Source organism: Penaeus monodon, chromosome 4, assembly GCF_015228065.2.
Source record: "Penaeus monodon isolate SGIC_2016 chromosome 4, NSTDA_Pmon_1, whole genome shotgun sequence".
Lineage (NCBI taxonomy): Eukaryota > Metazoa > Arthropoda > Malacostraca > Decapoda > Penaeidae > Penaeus > Penaeus monodon.
In genome coordinates, this window is record NC_051389.1 from 3,775,372 (window position 1) to 3,787,719 (window position 12,348).

Here is a 12,348-nt window from a genome sequence, read left to right on the forward strand (position 1 = left end):
ATTATTATATATCTTTTGAGGGGAGAGCACAACAAATCAACGGTGAAGATACCTTTCATTTCGCTTTATACTGACTAACAACACACGAAAGAGAGTTATCCGTTTCCTTGCCTGCGTGCGTGCCGGCCAGGGCATCTTCGGCTCTGCGAATGAGGGTTAATTACAATTGCCGAGCATTATCAGTCTCATTATTTCCTTAAACCGATACTTATCGTTAGAAGAATAAAGCCATTTTGCTTCATCGATGACCTCCAAGGAAGTTGCAAGATGATTATTTCTTGTTTCTCGAGTTGCAAAGGAATGATTGCAATGTGGGTGGAGGACTCGACGGGAGGAAGGGGGAAGGGGGGAGAAGGGGGGAGCGAGGAGGCGTCGCGTGCTGGAACCACACCTTGGGCGTCCCGAAACCAAATATAAAACCGACACGAAATTAAACAATAATTTAACAATATCTCGCCGGCGAATATATCTACAGATTAGAAAAAAAAGGTTACGTAAAAAATCAACAAAAAAACACATGCTAACACTGTTTACTGAGGCTCAATTTACCGGCGACTTAGCATGATGACAGGCTCAGCTGGGGATCAGGCTAAGTTACGACTTTTATATTAGAGATCTTAAGGCAGGTAACGCGGGGCTCAGGGCACCACGACCTGCTTCATCACCATCACACGGCCTGCTCGGGTTACGCGGCGCGGGGGGGGGGCGGTGATGGGCGCCATACAAGGCCGGTTCGGGGATTTTTTTTTTCTAAGGGAAGGGAAGGGATTACTGGCCTGAGTGAGGGATATGGGGAGAGAGGGGGAGGGGATGGGAAAAAGGAGGGGAAGGGGATGGAGATGGGAATGAGGAAAGGAAGGGGAGGGGGGAGGGGGAGGGGGGCAGGGTGGGGGAGGGGATGGGAAGAAGGAGGGGGATGGGAATGGGAAGGAGATGGGAATGGGGAGGGGAGGAGGAGGGGAGGGGAAGGGGGATGGGTAGGGGATAGGAAGGAGATAAGAATGGGAAAGGGAGGGGGAGGGGGAGGGGGTGGGAATGGGAAGGGGAAGGTTAGATGAGAATGGGGAAGGGAAGGGAGGGGAGGGGAGGGGAGGGGAGGGGAGGGGAAGGGGATGGGGAGGGGGAGGGAAGGGGGGAAAGGAGTAGGAGCATGAAGAACATGAAGGAAAGGGGGGGGAAAAAAAGGAAGGAGGATGAGGGAGGGGTGAAGGGGGAGGGGATTAGAAGGGGAAAGGGGGGGTAGAAACGAGGAGGGGGAGGGGGACTGGATGGTGTTAGGGGGGTATTTTCCCCGGGAAGTTTCGCTCGAGCCACAAGAAGCGTCCAGCCACCTGGGAGCTCTGATGGCATGTGCGAGTAGGATGCTGAAAGGAATGCTTCTCGGGCCTGTGAAGCTGGATTATTGTTTTAGTTAATTTACATAAACACACACATATCCACATACACAAAAGCATCCATCCACCTCCCTCACACACACACACACACACACACACACACACACACACACACACACACACACACACACACACACACACACACATCCATATCCCCCCCCCCTACACACACACATCCACCAGCACACACAATACTGAATCTACACTCCTCGACCGTATCTGACCCAGCAACTCGAGGAAACAAGGTCAGAGGAACTTAGTCATTCCACAGACGCAGAAGGAGAGTCAAGAACCCTAGGTTTACTTTTTACCTGTCGGTGTCTTAGACGAATGATGCATTATACGTCTGGCTGTCCAGTTGGCGGAAACTATCGTCCAGTACGGTCACGCGGGAGTCGTAACTCACGCACTTCGCCGGCACAGATAATCCGGTCGTGTCCTAAGGTCCAGCGGAGATAGTGTTATCCTTCATAAACCCGACCATGTGAGAAATGTGGCTTACTTTTATCTTCGTGCGGTCTCGGTAATTCCCCCGTACTATTTTTAAGTCCGCCGAAGGTAGGGATGAGAGGAAACAGGAGACGAGGGAGGGTTGAAAGGTGAAGGTAGGGGAGGGGGGAAGAGGTAGGATGGGAGGAGAGGGGAAAACGGGCAAGAGAAGGGAAAGGGGAGAGGAAGGGAGAGGAAAGGGGAAGGAGGAGGAGGAGGAGGGACAGGGGAGGAAAAGAGGGAAGGAAAGCGGAAGGGGGGAGGAGAGGAAGGGAGAAGAAGGAGAAGAGGGAGAAGGGGAGGACAGAGGAGAAAAAGGGGAAAGGGGAGGGAGGAAGGGGACCTAATCAACACAGGTAACAGCTTCCGACGCGAGTGTCTCAAGTGAAGCATTCTCTCTCACTTCTTATTTTTCGAACAGACTCCGTGGCGAAAGAGATTACGAACCAACGAATGAAACACACACACACGCAAAAAAGAAACAAAGCAAAACAAAAAATACAAACTAATTATAAAAAAAACACACACGTCACAAAAAAACGAACAAATACCCCCCCCCCCACACACACACACACAAAACAACAACAACTACAAACACATAAATATAACAGCCTCGCACATGCATACAGTTAACTCTCTCCTCGTTAGTAAAAAATCCTGTTCATGTCTAGCTCCTAAGGTCATTACAGCCTCACTAATGAACTGCCTCTGACTGCCATTCAACACGATATCTTAGGCCTCGCGAGGTCACCCATATCACGTTACTTCTATTCCCCATTTTGTTAATTTCTACTGCGGCATCATAGTTTCTATTACTTTTAAATTATCTACTAGCGCTTACTACTACTTTACTAATGAACCGCATCTGACTGCCATTCACCTCAATATCTAAGGCCTCGTGATTTCATCCATATCGCGTTACCTCCATTTCGTCACGAGGATAAACTACCCCTTCTGTATTACGTAACTTAACACCAGTTCATTTCTACTGCGGCACCATAGCTTCTATTACTTTTAAATTATTGACTAGCATCACTACGTATATTATTTTGTTTCTATTTAACATCACTACTTTTTTAAAATTTCAGTTCACGCATGATTTCATCTCTGTATTAGCATCACTACATCTATTGTTTTGCTTGTATAAACATTACTACATTCCTTCACTCATCATTTCATCTCTGTACTAGCATCACAACATCCATTATTTATTTTTTATAATAGTAATACTATATACATTATCTACGTCTGCCTGGATTACGTCATTAATAATTTCACTTTAATAGCAACACTGTAATCATCATTTAATGCCTCCACTAACACCACTATAACCGTTATTTCAGTTCTATATCAGCCTCACTATATTCACTTACGTAACTTGTATACTAACATCACTAAACCCATTATCCAACGTCTATACAAACATCACAATAACCATCACTTCATCTAACCATCACTATCATCCCCTTAAATCATCCAATTTCATTTTTATTTCATTTATTTACGCAATTTCCATGTCTACGGTGATTTTCCAGAATACAAAACCCAAAGTAAATAACTCAAACGTGTAAAAGTGAATAGGTGAAAATGCCACTTAATAACCAAGCTTCGAGAAATCCATGAGTAACGCTCCTCTCTCTGGTCTTACGTCGAAGGTGAGGCGAATGGCTGGGAAGGAAAAATAGCTAAAAAGAAGGAGAGGAAAAAGATTCGAGGACGGAAAGAAATATTCCTGGGTGGCGAGGCGTCAAAGGAGGGCCACGCGGGGTTGTCATGTCAGTTTCAGTAACATGGCCCTTGCGAGTGCCACTGACACACAAACACGCATGTAGAGTGCCACTGACACAGAAACACGCATGTAGAGTGCCACTGACACACAAACACGCATGTAGAGTTCCACTGACACACAAACACGCATGTAGAAACATAAACACATGCACATATTGCAGGCGTTTGCACGCACATACACACAAATGCAAACACGCATGAACCTCATGCAGCCTCCTCATCCCCCTTTCACAGCTACATACACACAGTAGCATATATATATACAGCCACACACATATACTCAGACACACACACACAGATACACACACACACACACACAGATACACACACACACACACACAGACACACACACACACACACACATACACACACACACAGATCACACACACACACACACACACACACACACACACACCTACCTCCCCCCCACATATACACACTCCCCCCACACACTGGCTCAAGAGCACACACATATATGACCGTTACTGTCACTTAACCCAAAAAAAAAAAGATAACTACTGCCCTTCATCATCTATAACGACCCGATGCAGCCGCCACTGTATGCAACTCAAACATCAACAAAGCAACGGCCATTAGCAGCACAAGCGTAACCAATATCGTACGAGCGCGGTGAGAGAGAGAGAGAGAGAGAGAGAGAGAGAGAGAGAGAGAGAGAGAGAGGGAGGGGGAGGGAGGGGGAAGGGAGGGAGGGAATGGAGGACGAGAGAGCGAGAGCGAGAGAGAGAGAGAAGAGAAGGCGGGGGGAAGGGAGGGAGGGAGGGAGAGAGAGAGAAAATACATAGATACATAGAAATAAAAACAAAGGGATATTTTTAAACACACACACACACACACACACACACACACACACACACACACACACACACACACACACACACACACACACACACACACACACAACGAAAAGAGAGATAAACAGACAAACAAACAAAGAACTAAAGAAAGAAGGGAGCTTTAATGACCCCGGCCAGAGAATAAGTAATCGATAAACAGCGGGAAGATGACTGAGATTCCCAAAGAAGAATAACACCGTTTGTCATCAGCGTCGATCCGGGTCCCTCTTGCCTGGAAAACTGACGTATCAAATATCACGACCAATATGATGGAGCGAAACCTGTAAGTTTATATCTTTATATGGGATGTGGCTGGGATGTGTGTGTTGTGTGTGTGTGTGTGTGTGTGTGTGTGTGTGTGTGTGTGTGTGTGTGTGTGTGTGTGTGTGTGTGTGTGTGTGTGTGTGTGTGTGTGTGTGTGTGTGTGTGTGTGTGTGTGTGTGTGTGAGTGTGGGTGTGTGGGGTGGGGGGGGGGAGTGTCAGGGTGTGTAAGTGTGCTGAGGTGGGAGTGTGGGGGAGAGTGTGAGAGAGAGAGAGAGAGAGAGAGAGAGAGAGAGAGAGAGAGAGAGAGAGAGAGAGAGAGAGAGAGAGAGAGAGAGAGAGAGAGAGAGAGAGAGAGAGAGAGAGAGAGAGAGAGAGAGAGAGAGTGTGTGTGTATGTGTGTGTGTGTGCTTGTGTGTATCTATGTATGTATATGTGTGTGTGCGTGTGTGTATCTATCTCTTGCAGGTGAACGAAAACAATATTGAACGTTCTGACGTTTTACTGTTGTTTCAGAATTATTTCCACAGTAATTTTCGTAATGTATAAGTCGGGTGAAGCTGGGATCGGTGCAGCTGCAGGTGTGTGATTCTGAGTCCATTTGACGATTGATTATATTTGAACATGGAATTTAAAGTTTATGTAGACAATCTAACACCAGTTATATATATCAACGCATCATATCTATCAGAAAATCAGAAAATCAGTCATATACTAAATCTCTATTATTTACTGATCAAATATACAGTAGACTATTATGTAAAACTAAAAATTAAGCACTTAGTTATTACAAATAATCTTATAAGAATGACGGAAGACTTTCTCCACCGAGAAAAAGAAAAGAAAAAATAATGAATATTCTTTCTGGTTCAGCAGCTAGTAACCCAATAAAGTCTAGGGAGGTCCTCGCCACATTTCATTAGTCAGTCGTGATGACACTAGTAGTGCTACGACAACATTTTCTATTTTTCCGCTGGGGTGATTTATATTCTCGTATATAACATTTTTTTCCCTCCAACATCGTTATGGAATGTATACTTATATACTTGTTAATCTTATTTATCAAGTTCTCTTGCACTTTTTCTTACTATTTGTTCATTTAAGTTTACTCAGTCATATACGTGTAAATAGATTCCCACACACAGACACAAACACACACAGGCATACGTATTTTTCTCTGCCTTTCGATTCATTTCTATACATCTTTAATTCCCCTAAACCCGATATTACATACGTAAACATGCAGGATGAAATTGAAAGAAAAAAATGTATTTCCTGAAGTAGAGAGTTGTTTTTCACATACCTTGTTTTTTTACGTTATAAGATAATTAACATATCTAGCTGTCAAATAACTCAATATCTTAATCAGGTTTGTCAACATACAAGACTCTACACTCTTTACAGACGGAGTTATGATTCACAAAAAAAAAAATATATATATATTTTGCATAATTAAGAGACAACACGCGCCTGGCAAATTCTTCTCATCTAATTTAACGAGTTATTATTATTCATGTTATGTCTCTTATATGGAAGGCCGATACAAAGAACTTAATTTCTTTACAGGAAATCAAAACCTATGAGACTGACCCTTTGCACTGACAGCCAAGACACTGCAACATGATGCTTATTTGGACGTGGAAAACCGTCGGGAAACAAAAACATCGTCGGACAAACAAGGCAGAACAGTGTCAAGTATTTCAAGTATTTGAACAAAAAACAATTTCATACTTTTTTTTCTAGGGGGGAAACCCTTTAAAAAAAATCTATATTGAGTGATACCCAAGTTGGCCGTTAGGTTCTTCGAAACTTCTTTTTTCCCCCGGTATTGCAGAGATTGCTTCCTCGATCAAGACACCTGAGTCTCCGAAGTGCTTTATTTGAATCTCTATGACTCGGTTCTAAAGCCAGTTCTGTTGCGTGATATACTCCGAGGCTGCGCTTGTGTTATTGCGAGAGAGGCGAATAACTAATCGTATTCACAGTCTGCGTTCCTAGTTTATTTATTTATTTATTTACTTTTTGACGTATGAGAAAGAGTGACAGGGTAGCATTAAAAAAATAGAATACAATAAAAGTCTCTGGATTATGATGAATTGAGTTAAACAGCTTTCAGCATTCCCCCCAAAAAATCCTGGAAAGTCAATAAAAGTAAAAATATAAAGGAAGAGGCAGGAATATACTTGGGAAGAAAGGACATGTATTTCATTCTCCGGTTCACTCGGATGATTTTCAGAAGAAAAATAGGAGGATCCTATGGTCAAAAATAAGCCAGAGGAATCAAACATTCTACTAAAGAAATTGCAGTATAGTCAGACTTCATTCATCTCGGACCTTCGCCGACGAAGTGGAAATACTAGACAAACTTTGAAAGATGAGAGAGAAGAAGGAGAAGGAGGGAAGGAGAAATGGAAAGACAACGAAATAGATAGAGATAGATAGAGAGAAAGAGTGCATCAGGGAGGAGGAGGAAGGGGAGGAGGAGGAGGAGGAAGAGGAGAAGAAGGAGGAGGAGGTGGAGGAGGAGAGAGAATGGTGAGCGAATGAGAAACATTGACTGGCACTATATATAATTTATATCTATCTATCTATTTATCTATCTATCTATCTATCTATCTATCTATCTATCTTCTTGTCTCTCTCTTCTATCTATATTCTCTTATCTATCATCATCTACTATCTATCTTCTATATATATATATATATATATATATATATATATATATATATATATATATATATATATATATATATATATATATATATTTTTTTTTTTTTTTTTTTTTTTTTTTTTTTTACACGCATAGATATGGCATACATTCCGTAATGTTCATATATTCTATAGTTTCATCTATGAGGACATAATATAGTGGTTAAAAGCAGTAAAACTGTATACGCCTAATATACAGGAACTCATTATATCTACATCTCTGCAAATCATTTACAGGGTTCTAGACACGAAGAACAATATGCAGACGCAATTCTAATGTGACTGTTGCTTCCGGATTTCTCGCGGTGGGTAAACGAGCAAATGAAGATAAAACAAGGGAGAAGAAAAGAGAGAAAAACTACTAGGTAATCAGCAAAGGTGACGACTTGGGCAGTTGTGGCTGTTAGCTCTCTTATTTTCCCCGTTTGCGAAATTGTAGCTTGAGGACACGCCGCTGTGCAGTCCTTTGCTATAAATATAGAACAATCTATTTTCCCTGAGACAAAAGAGTGAGTTCTTTCATATTCACATTATATCATGATATTAAGTGCAGGGAAGCATATGATTAAAGTTCCTGCTAAGACTGTTGCACACTGCAAATCACAGACATGTTGGACTGAGATTAGACGCGGCCGCAAGTGCAGCTAAACTTAAACAAGGCATCCAAGGTAGAAATGTTGTTTAGTCGATAGCGTAGCGCTGCGGCTGCTTTTCTAGCCGTGATGTAATGGCTGGGTTATTTTCTGACGGGCATACGGTGCCTGGGGTGGTTCCTGGTATGTGCCGGGATACTAGGATTTTTTTTTTTTTTTTTTTTTTTTTGCGGCTACTGGTATTGTTTTGGGTTCGGGAGGGGGGGGGGGGTCTCTTCGACTAAGACATGGTGCTTTTGCTTTCTCAGCCTGATGTTAAAAAGCGTTGTGTCTTTTTGTTTTCTCCGACTGAAATGGTCTTTCGATGCGAGTATTTCTGATGCGGTGTTTGTTGTGTGTCGTCTTCTCCAACAGTGATTCACAACCATTAATAAACTTGCTTAATGTTTTATCCATCGGAATTCTGCAGATAAACAATGTGGCGAAGGTTTTCTGTTGGAATACTTAGCATAAAACAATCTTAATCTAATCAACAGAAATCGAATTATTATGGTTATTGCACATCTCAGTTTAATCTAAAATCCTAACAATGCCACAGTCACTCACTAACGATAACCATAAGTACTTCTAATAACACAGAGTCGCTTGAAAAAGAAAAAGAAAAAAAATCAGGGAGGCCTCTTGCCTCTAGCTGGCATCGCGATGACCAGCGGGGAGCCATGGCCACGCTGTATCTCATTATTTCTTCACATCTCTCCGCTCTGGTGTTCCTGCCAAGTCATCTGCATATGCTACCTCTCCTGGCACCAGAGATATCCTGCCAGATCTGTCGTCCAGGAACTACCATTGTTATTATAATGTTTCCACTCCACACCACCGCCACCTTGTCTGTGCTCAACCACGGCTGCGAATGCATCATTGAGTAATGACAATCGTGGTTAAGCTGTGTGTAAGAAAAGGGAGGAACGGTTAAGGTACACGTGTCACTACAATATATTTTCCTGACAGTCTTGAGTGAAGCAATGTATTTTTTTATGTATTTGCATATTTTTTGTGAATTTATTTTCAATAGTTCCAACAATAAAAAATATGCATTGTAATTTCATAAACCTGCTTGGAAGGGTACAGCAATTCGTCAGTCAGAATTTCCTCAGAACGATAACGGGAGTGTAAAATTTTGGCTTAGGAAAGGAAGAAAATGTTGCTTTCTATCTCGCAGTTTATTTCGGTATTAGTGGCACTGAGTAAAAGGCAAAGTGGTTGAGAACCAAGAACATCTTTTGTGAAAGATACGTTAACATGATTCAAGAAATTTGTACGCTAAACGGTTGACACATGTTTTGTACGCAAATGCTCTACGTGTGAGCCCGCTTGGTGCGTCTACTACAGCAAACACGTTCCAGTCCCGTCCCCGTCCCCGTCCCCGTCCCGTCCCCGTCCCCGTCCCCGTCCCCGTCCCCGTCCCCGTCCCCGTCCCCGTCCCCGTCCCCGTCCCCGTCCCCGTCCCCGTCCCCGTCCCCGTCCCCGTCCCCGTCCCCGTCCCCGTCCCCGTCCCCGTCCCCGTCCCCGTCCCCGTCCCCGTCCCCATTCCCGTTCCCGTTCCCGTCCGCCCCAGCGCTGAAGGCGGGGGAAGGAAATGTCACGCCCAGAGAGCTCAGGACGGCAGCGAGCTATCACCTTCTCCCGGCCTGCCCACGACGGCCGCCGCACGACCGTCCTCTCTCCATCCTTCCAACAATAAAACTTGTGTTAGTTTATAGACAGGGATCGACACAGTTTACCCGAGACCATTTCCCTCCGCCAAACAATAAAACCTGCGTCAACACCAGACCTACAATGCAGAACTCAAAGTTATAATAAACGTGGACAAAGCTCTCAAAGATATATAGAACCTAGCCATAGAAGAGCGTACACTCTGAGAGAACTGGTCTCCCATTACACACACACACACACATAGGGAAATACATTCATACATACCCTCTCACGTACATATGAATAACTACAGTGGAAACCTTCTTACGTTGGGGTCGACTTGCCAAACCGAAACTGCAGTAATTACCATTAATTTTTTCCGGCTTCTGATTAAGGCGAACATCGTTTAATTGGGGGAAGACATCCATATTCCTTATGATGGGGGAGAAGAAGGGGAGAGGAGAGGAAGAGAGGATGGGAAAGGGGAGAGGATAGGGAGAAAAGAGGAAGAGAGGGCCGAGAACAGAGGAAGAGAGGGGGAGAAAAGAGGAAGAGAGGGGGGAGAAAAGAGGAAGAGGGGGGAAGAAAAGAGGAAGAGAGGGGGGGCGAAAAGAGGAAGAAAGGTGGAGAAGAAAAGGGAGGGAAGAAGAAGAAAGAAAAGTAAAGGAAAGGGAAGGAGAAAAGAAGGAAGGAGAGAAGGAGGAGGAGAAGAGAGGAAGGGAAGGAGAGGAGGAGGAGATGGGGAAGGGAAGGAGATTCTGGGCGGAGCGGCAGCCATGGATGGTGTATAGTGAAAGGAATCACTCAAGGAGAATGGCAATGCGAACTATAGGGTTTATGCCGGAGCCGAGAGGAGGAGAGGAGAGAAGAGGAGAGGCGAGAAGACAGGAGCCGAGAAGGAGGTGACTGAAGAGGAGCCGAGAAGGAGGTGATTGAAAATGAGTCGAGAGGGAAGGAGAGAAATCTTATAAAGGAGAAAAATGAGAGAGACACACAACAATATATATATATATATATATATATATATATATATATATATATATATATATATATATATATATATATATATATATATATAAAGAGATAGATAGACAGATAGATAAATAGATAGATTCAGAGAGGGAGAGAGACAGTCAGACAGAGAGACAGAAGAAAATAAGGGAAAAGAAGATGAAAGGGAAGAACAGAGCAGGAGCGAATCAGTCGTTAGGATTGGAGTGATTAGAAAGTGAGGGAATGATTGTAACCGCCAAGTTAATCAGTGGTTAGTCTGTTCCCAAGAAGGGGTAATCAATGTCCGTCCAGGTGGGAAAGAGGGGAGAGGGAGAAGTAGAGAGGAGAGAAAAAAATGGGGAAGGTAGATGGATAGATAGGTAGGTAGATAGATAAAGATGGAGAGAGCGGGGATATATATATATATATATATATATATATATATATATATATATATATATATATATATATATATATATATATAGAGAGAGAGAGAGAGAGAGAGAGAGAGAGAGAGAGAGAGAGAGAGAGAGAAACATAAAATAAAAAATACAAAAAGGCAGTCTCAATCACGCAAAACAGACTTTTGAAAAAAAGAAGAAGAAGAAAAAAACGAAAAAAAAGTAACGATTCAAAAAAGAAGAAAAATCCACGGAATGGAATCCATAATCCACGATCTCCGAACTGCCACTCCCGTCGGTCCTCGCACGGAAAGCGTGACACAAACCGGTAATCAGTCAGGTCAGACGAGAGGCATAATTAATGATAGCGTCAGGTGAGAGAGGTGAGATAATCAATGATCAAGCCGAGGGCAAAAAAAGAGAGAAAGAGAGAGAGAGAGAGAGAGAGAGAGAGAGAGAGAGAGAGAGAGAGAGAGAGAGAGAGAGAGAGAGAGAGAGAGAGAGAGAGAGAGAGAGAGAGAAAACAGAAAGGGAGAGAGACAGAGAGAGAGAAAAAAACAGAGAGGGAGAGAGAGAGAGAGAAAGACAGTGAGGAAGAGAGAGGAAAAACGATAATCAGGTATAGCAATGAGCTAAGTTTGTCCATCTTCCCCTTTGAGAGAAACGAGCAGCTTCAAGTAACCAGAAAATGGAATTATCTTCTCTGACCTCCGCGTAACTGATGAGCTTTCTCAGGGGGGGGGGACTCGCGCGCTGTGTCTGGCTAAGCCGAAGGAAGGTGGGGAAGGTGGGGAGGGGAGGGAGTGGGACAGGATTGGTGGGGAAAGGGAGGGTTGGTGGGGGAAGGGAGGGAGTGGGGAAGGTGGGGAGGGGAGGGAATGGTGGGGGAAGGAGAGGGGAGGGAAGGAGTAGGGGGGCTCATGGGGAGGAAGGCTAATGAGAAGGGGATGAGATGGAGGAGCAGGAGGGGAGAGAGAGAGGGTGGGAGGGAGGGAGGGAGAGAGAAACAGAGAGAGAGAGAGAGAGAGAGAGAGAGAGAGAGAGAGAGAGAGAGAGAGAGAGAGAGAGAGAGAGAGAGAGAGAGAGAGAGAGAGAGAGAGAGAGAGAGAGAGAGGAGAGCAAGACAATCATTCATACAAACAACCAAAAAGATACAAAAAAAACAAGAATGGAC